Source organism: Papaver somniferum, chromosome 6 (genome assembly GCF_003573695.1).
Source record: "Papaver somniferum cultivar HN1 chromosome 6, ASM357369v1, whole genome shotgun sequence".
Lineage (NCBI taxonomy): Eukaryota > Viridiplantae > Streptophyta > Magnoliopsida > Ranunculales > Papaveraceae > Papaver > Papaver somniferum.
Window position 1 is genome coordinate 98,349,765 of NC_039363.1, and position 6,000 is coordinate 98,355,764.

The following is a 6,000-nucleotide window of genomic DNA, read 5'->3' on the forward strand; positions in this document are numbered from 1 at the left end:
GTGATTCACCAACAATATTCTTTTAAAAGCTAAAAATTATCTTAAAAGAGTAGTACTCCAAGAATCCAAGTGCCCAAGTCCAAGAGAAGTGGAACAAGTGCGACGAAACGGAGCAAAACACTCAAAAACAAGATACATGACAAATACCAATTTTAACTCATCTAAATTCAAGGTTTCTCATCTCCATTTTGAAGAGAATTTAAAGAGGAAGAGAATGCAAAAATTATTAGGTCATTCCGAGTTCGGAAGAAGAAGATACGACCAAAACAAGTTTACCGAATATCGACGTCTACAGGCAAGTATGCATACGGGTTTGCAAACGAATTTTCATGACATTTGGCAGTATGAAAACGGGTATGCGTACTAAAATCCATGGATTTTGATTTTCAATGATGGTATTCATTCTTGGTATATGTACCATGAATTCCAAACATCCCGAATTACTATTTTCAAACCTAAACATATAAGAATCTTAAACACAGATCAAGTTAGGTAGAATTGAATGATAAGTAAGGTATTCATTGTAAGTACTCTAAGCAAATAAAAACACAAATATTTCTCAAGTTTATAGACATACCTTTTTAAAAGAATCCAATCGAATTCTGCAGCCTTACCGAACATAATCTGCGTGCCCCAATTCTTGTGCTCCCCTCACCGTATACATAAAAGGGCATTCCTTGATGAGGATGCACTTACAATACACTCAAGTTGTGTTGAGGTGAAAAATATCTTGCTAACCACAAGTGACTTTTGGATTATCATGAAAGAGATCGCTTTTAGAACCTTTCACATCCAAATCCATCTTTCCAAAGAACTTATTAAGTTCCAACATCATGGATACTTCTTTCTCCATAGTCATGGAATTTTCTGGGAGATCATTCCTTTTCACACTCCAAACATCATTGAATTTCTTTGGTGTCCAATTCTGAGTGCGTTTAGGAACAACTGGAACCTTCTTCCCATTACTCTCTTCTAGAATTCTCGGAAGAGAATTGGATTGGCTATTCTTTTGCAAGTTAGTCTTTCTCCAATTGGGAGCATCGGATCTTGTATTTGTCTTTACGAAGTTATCCTTTTGATAACCATTACGATTTTGAAGGATTCATATGACGTTTACAGGAAAATCTAGGTTTATCATAACACCGATTCCTTTTCCTAAAGGTTAGACAGTTACAACCTGTAACGTTAAGGGGATTAGTCTTAACATATGATCTTGGTTTCACAACATCTTGTGAAGCCCAAACGAGAACATCATGAAGTTTCTCATCCCTTATACGGAAATGACATATCCTTTCCAGGTGACCTTTATTTCCGCAACACTGGCAAACATAAGGAATGTTCTTACCTCGATCTGTGTGTGCTGATTTTGGAGGTTGATATACTTTGGTCTTTTGAACCTTAACTGCCGGTGAAGGTATTTCCCTCTTTCCATCAGTGGAAACCTTTTGTTGAGAAGAATCACTAGCCTTGACAAATATTACCTCTTTGCTAATACTTGGAGCACTTATTCCCTTATAGCCTAATCCTCGTGTATCACGATGATTTTTACTTGCTCCTAGCATAGTGGTTAACTTTCTTGAACTAGTATTGAACTCTTTTAAGTCATCTTCCAACATCTTGATTTTATCAAGAGCAGCAGCCAAATTATCCTCAAGACGTTTTTATCGAGCGAGAAAAGCGTTTTCTCTGTCATCAAAACTAACTTGTTGAGAGTTAATCCTTGCTTCGTATTCTGCAAGTTTCTCTTCCAACGAAAAGTACTTTTGATAAACATATGCGCAATATCTTCTCAATTGGTTTTTTATTCGACAGAGAGGAGTCAGAAGAGGTGTGACATGATAAGTTGTCATCTTCTTCTTCTTTTCCAACGAATTCAAAACCTTAACATACTTTGAGACTTCCTCATCAAACTCTCTATCAATATTTGAATCACCTTCATCAGAAAGTTCATCCAACTGTTCTTGTAGGAGTGTTTTCCAGTTATCAACAGTTTTTGCATTAAGAGAATGATTAGATATTGACATAGATGTGGCATTTTTCTCAGGTGAATCCAAGATTTCAAAAACATCTGGTAATTTCTGACCAGGTACGTTATTAGAGATAGACTCGTCCATAATCAGATCGCTACAAACACGGACTTATAAGGTCTTTAATGTGTTTGCCTGCTCTGATACCAATTGAAAATGCGGGGGTCTAACAACCTTACCCAATATTTCGATTAGCAATCTATGTGGACTAACTCCAATATACTTTCAAGAGAATCAACTAGACAGTCAAAATCAATCTTAAGAAAGATATATCAAAGAGTTAATATCTTAAATCTCAATTCAATCCTTACTCAAGCAAACAAAAATCTTCGAGTCTAATTGAATACAAGAGAAATAACTTGGATGGTATCAAAAACCAGTATCCAAGGATCAATCAATTTCAATCAACAACCAAAGGTTGGATTTCACAATTGATCGGTACAATGCACAACCTGTGATATTTCAATTATATAACAAAATATAATGCGGAAAAGAAATAAAACAGACACCAGAAGTTTTGTTAACAAGAAAAACGCAAATGCAGAAAAACCCCGGGACCTAGTCCAGATTGAACACCACAATGTATTAAGCGGCTACAGACACTATCCTACTAAAAACTAACTTCGGTATGGACTGTAGTTGAACCCCAATCAATCTCACACTGATCCAAGGTACAGTTGCGCTCCTTACGTCTCTGATGCCAGCAGGATACTACACACTTAATTCTCTTAGCTGATCTCACCCATAACTAAGAGTTGCTACGACCCAAAGTCGAAGACTTTAATAAACAAATCTGTATCACACAGAAAAGTCTACGGTAATAGATAAATCTGTCTCCCAAAGAAATACCTACGAGTTTTGTTTCGTCTTTTCATAAATCAAGGTGAACAGTAACCAATCGATGACCCGGACTTATATTCCCGAAAAAAGATCACCTCAAAATATTTTTAATAATCCACTAGCGAAACAAGAAACGATGAGACGAAGATATTTGTGACTTCTTTTATATCTTTCCTATCGGAGATATCAATCTCAAGCCAATCTTACGATTTTACTCGTACGATAGTGTTTGTGGGTGAAAATGGTTTCTGCTGATTTCGGTAATTTCGGGTGTGTGGGTGAGAAACGAATTTAAACCCTAAACAATGTACTGCAAGGGAGTACTTTAGATTCGAGATATCAATCTGTACAAGTCCGGCCTAAACCAAGAAATGTCCGTTCCAGACTTGCTTCGGTCACAAAGTGAAGGAGAATGGGTTGGTTTTGGGGAGGGAAGCAAGGAAAGTGTTGAGACCATAGTAGTTGATTCTGGAAGAGTAGTTGTTTTCTACGACTTGTATCAGAAAGTGGGAAGCTAACAGATGGAAAGCTAGCAAATGTTTTTTGATTGTTGTATGCTCCTAACTGAACTTGTTGTTCGGTGGAAATAGGTAAGACCTATTTATACAAGTCGAGGTGTAACGTACTCTGGTCTCATTAAGGAATGGAAAAATGGGTGAGTAAATGGGAGGAGGTGGTAACCGTTAACACATGGAATTTGATGTTCCTTAAAAAAGAGCGTTTCACAATTACTCCCTGTATTTACTAACCGTCTCATCCTTATGACACTTCCTAATTACGGGCGTAGTGTACGCCGCACGCTGTAAACCGCCAAACCAATACCCAAAGAGGATCTCCCAGTTTGTGATATATGTTGATGTCTCAAATGTTATCGTGGAAAACATGTAGCATATTGTTGTTGCCTGGTAAGTCGAGCTTGGGAGACTTGCTGGCTTGGTGACCTTCGACGGTCGAGATTTTGCATCTTAAGAGGAAAGGTAGTCGTTGATCATTCGTTTTTGGTGGCTGCATAGGAAAGGACAGCATGGTGGCACGACATGGTTGGCATGCCATTGGCATGGCATGCCTTGGCGCAGTTTGGCGTGGCCAAACTATGGTTTCGGGCCAAAGGTTACAATGCGTTGTCTGGTAACCTTGGATGGCTAGGATTTGCTCCGGGGATTGAAGGGCGACCGTTGATTGTCGCACGCCTTCGTTTTAGTAGCCGCATAGGGAAGGCCAGCATGGTGGCGCGGCTGGGTTGGCATGCCTTGGCGCGTTTTGGCGTGGCCAAACTAGGGTTTCAGGCCAAAGGTTACCATGCGTTGTCTGGTAATCTTGGATGGCTAGGATTTTCTCATGGGATTGAAGGGCGACCGTTGATTGTCGCAGGCCTTCGTTTTAATATCCGCATAGGGAAGGCCAGCATGGTGGCGCGACTAGGTTGGCATGCCATTGGCATGGCATGCCTTGGCGCGGTTTGGCGTGGCCAAACTAGGGTTTCGGGCCAAAGGTTACCATGCGCTGTCTGGTAACCTTGGATGGATAGGATTTGCTCCTGGGATTGAAGGGCGACCGTTGTTTGTCGCACGCCTTCGTTTTAGTAGCCGCATAGAGAAGGCCAGCATGGTGGCGCAGCTAGGTTGGCATGCCATTGGCAAGGTGCGTTTGGCATGGTGGGGCCGAGGGCTTGGCATGCCGTTTGGCACATGGTGCGGCTATCATGGCTAGGTGCGTTTGGCTTGGCATGGCGGGTCCAAGGGCTTGGCATGCCGTTTTGGCACATTGTGCGGCTAGCACGGCTTGGTGCGTTTGGCTTGGCATGGAGGGGCCAAGGGATTGGCATGCCGTTTGGCACATAGTGCGGCTAGCATGGCTAGGTGCGTTTGGCTTGGCATGGCGGGGCCAAAGGCTTGGCATGCCGTTTGGAACATGGTGCGGCTGGCATGGTTGGCATGCCTTGGCGCGAAGATGTGGATGGCACAGTTTGTCATTGGCAAAGTGGTGCGGCTGGCATGGTTGGCATGCCTTAGCGCGGAGATGTGGCTGGCACGGTTTTCCATTCACGGTGGTGCGGCTGGCTTGGTTGGCATGCCTTGGCGCGGAGATGCGGCTGACACGGTTTTCGATTGGCACAGTGGTGCGGCTGGCATGGTTGGCATGCATTGGCGCGGAGATGTGGCTGTCACAGTTTTCCATTGGTATAGTGGTGTGGCTGGCAAGGTTGGCATGCCTTGGCGCGTAGATATGGCTGGCATGGTTTGTCATTGGCAGAGTAGTGCGGCTGGCATGGTTGGCATGCCTTGGCGCGGAGATGTGGATGGCATGGTTTGCCATTGGCACAGTGGTGCGGCTGGCATGGTTGGCATGCCTTGGCGCGGAGATGTGGCTGGCATGGTTTGCCATTGGCACAGTAGCATGAGAATTTAGGGTTTTGCACAGGTGATGTCAACCGATGTTAAGGGTTCTGCCGTGGAACAGGACGCATAGAAATAAAAAAGGTACCTGTGTAATTCTTACGTAAGCATGCTGATTGATTCAATAAATGTGTTAATGGTCATAATGACTTCATGTCAGATGTGCGGTTTTACGATTTTAACCCTAGACTAAAAACCACCATCAACATTAAGTCCCCTGCTTAGCTCGGAACGGGAGCATCGTTGCGAGGTAAGCATAAGATGGTGACAGGCTAGGACAAGAAAATCGAAACAGTAAGTCGTGATAAGATGGTCAGGAAAGTCCGACTAACCTTTTTCGAGAGGTAAAGAGAGTTTGTGTTTCTCGTGTTGGCGGCCTTGCATAAATTGTGCTAGTGACGCAGACCGCGATGTGGTGAGATGAAGTTCGTCGGCTTAGTATTTCTCGAGAGGTAAGGAGAGTCCATGATCCTCTTGTTTTGCGGACTTGTGTAGATTCTACTCGTGGTGTAGACCGTGAAGTGGTGAGATGAAGATCGTCGGCTTAGTCTGGCTATGCATCTCCTTGGATGGATTAGGGAACATCATGACGCTATCTTGGCGATTTGTTGGTGTTGGCGCGGCAAGTCATGGTGCGGCATGATGGTGCAAGGAATGACGCGGTTTTGCGAGGCAAGCATGCACGGACGGTGATGCAAGGCATGACACGGTTTGGTGAGGCAAAGCATGCGTTGTAT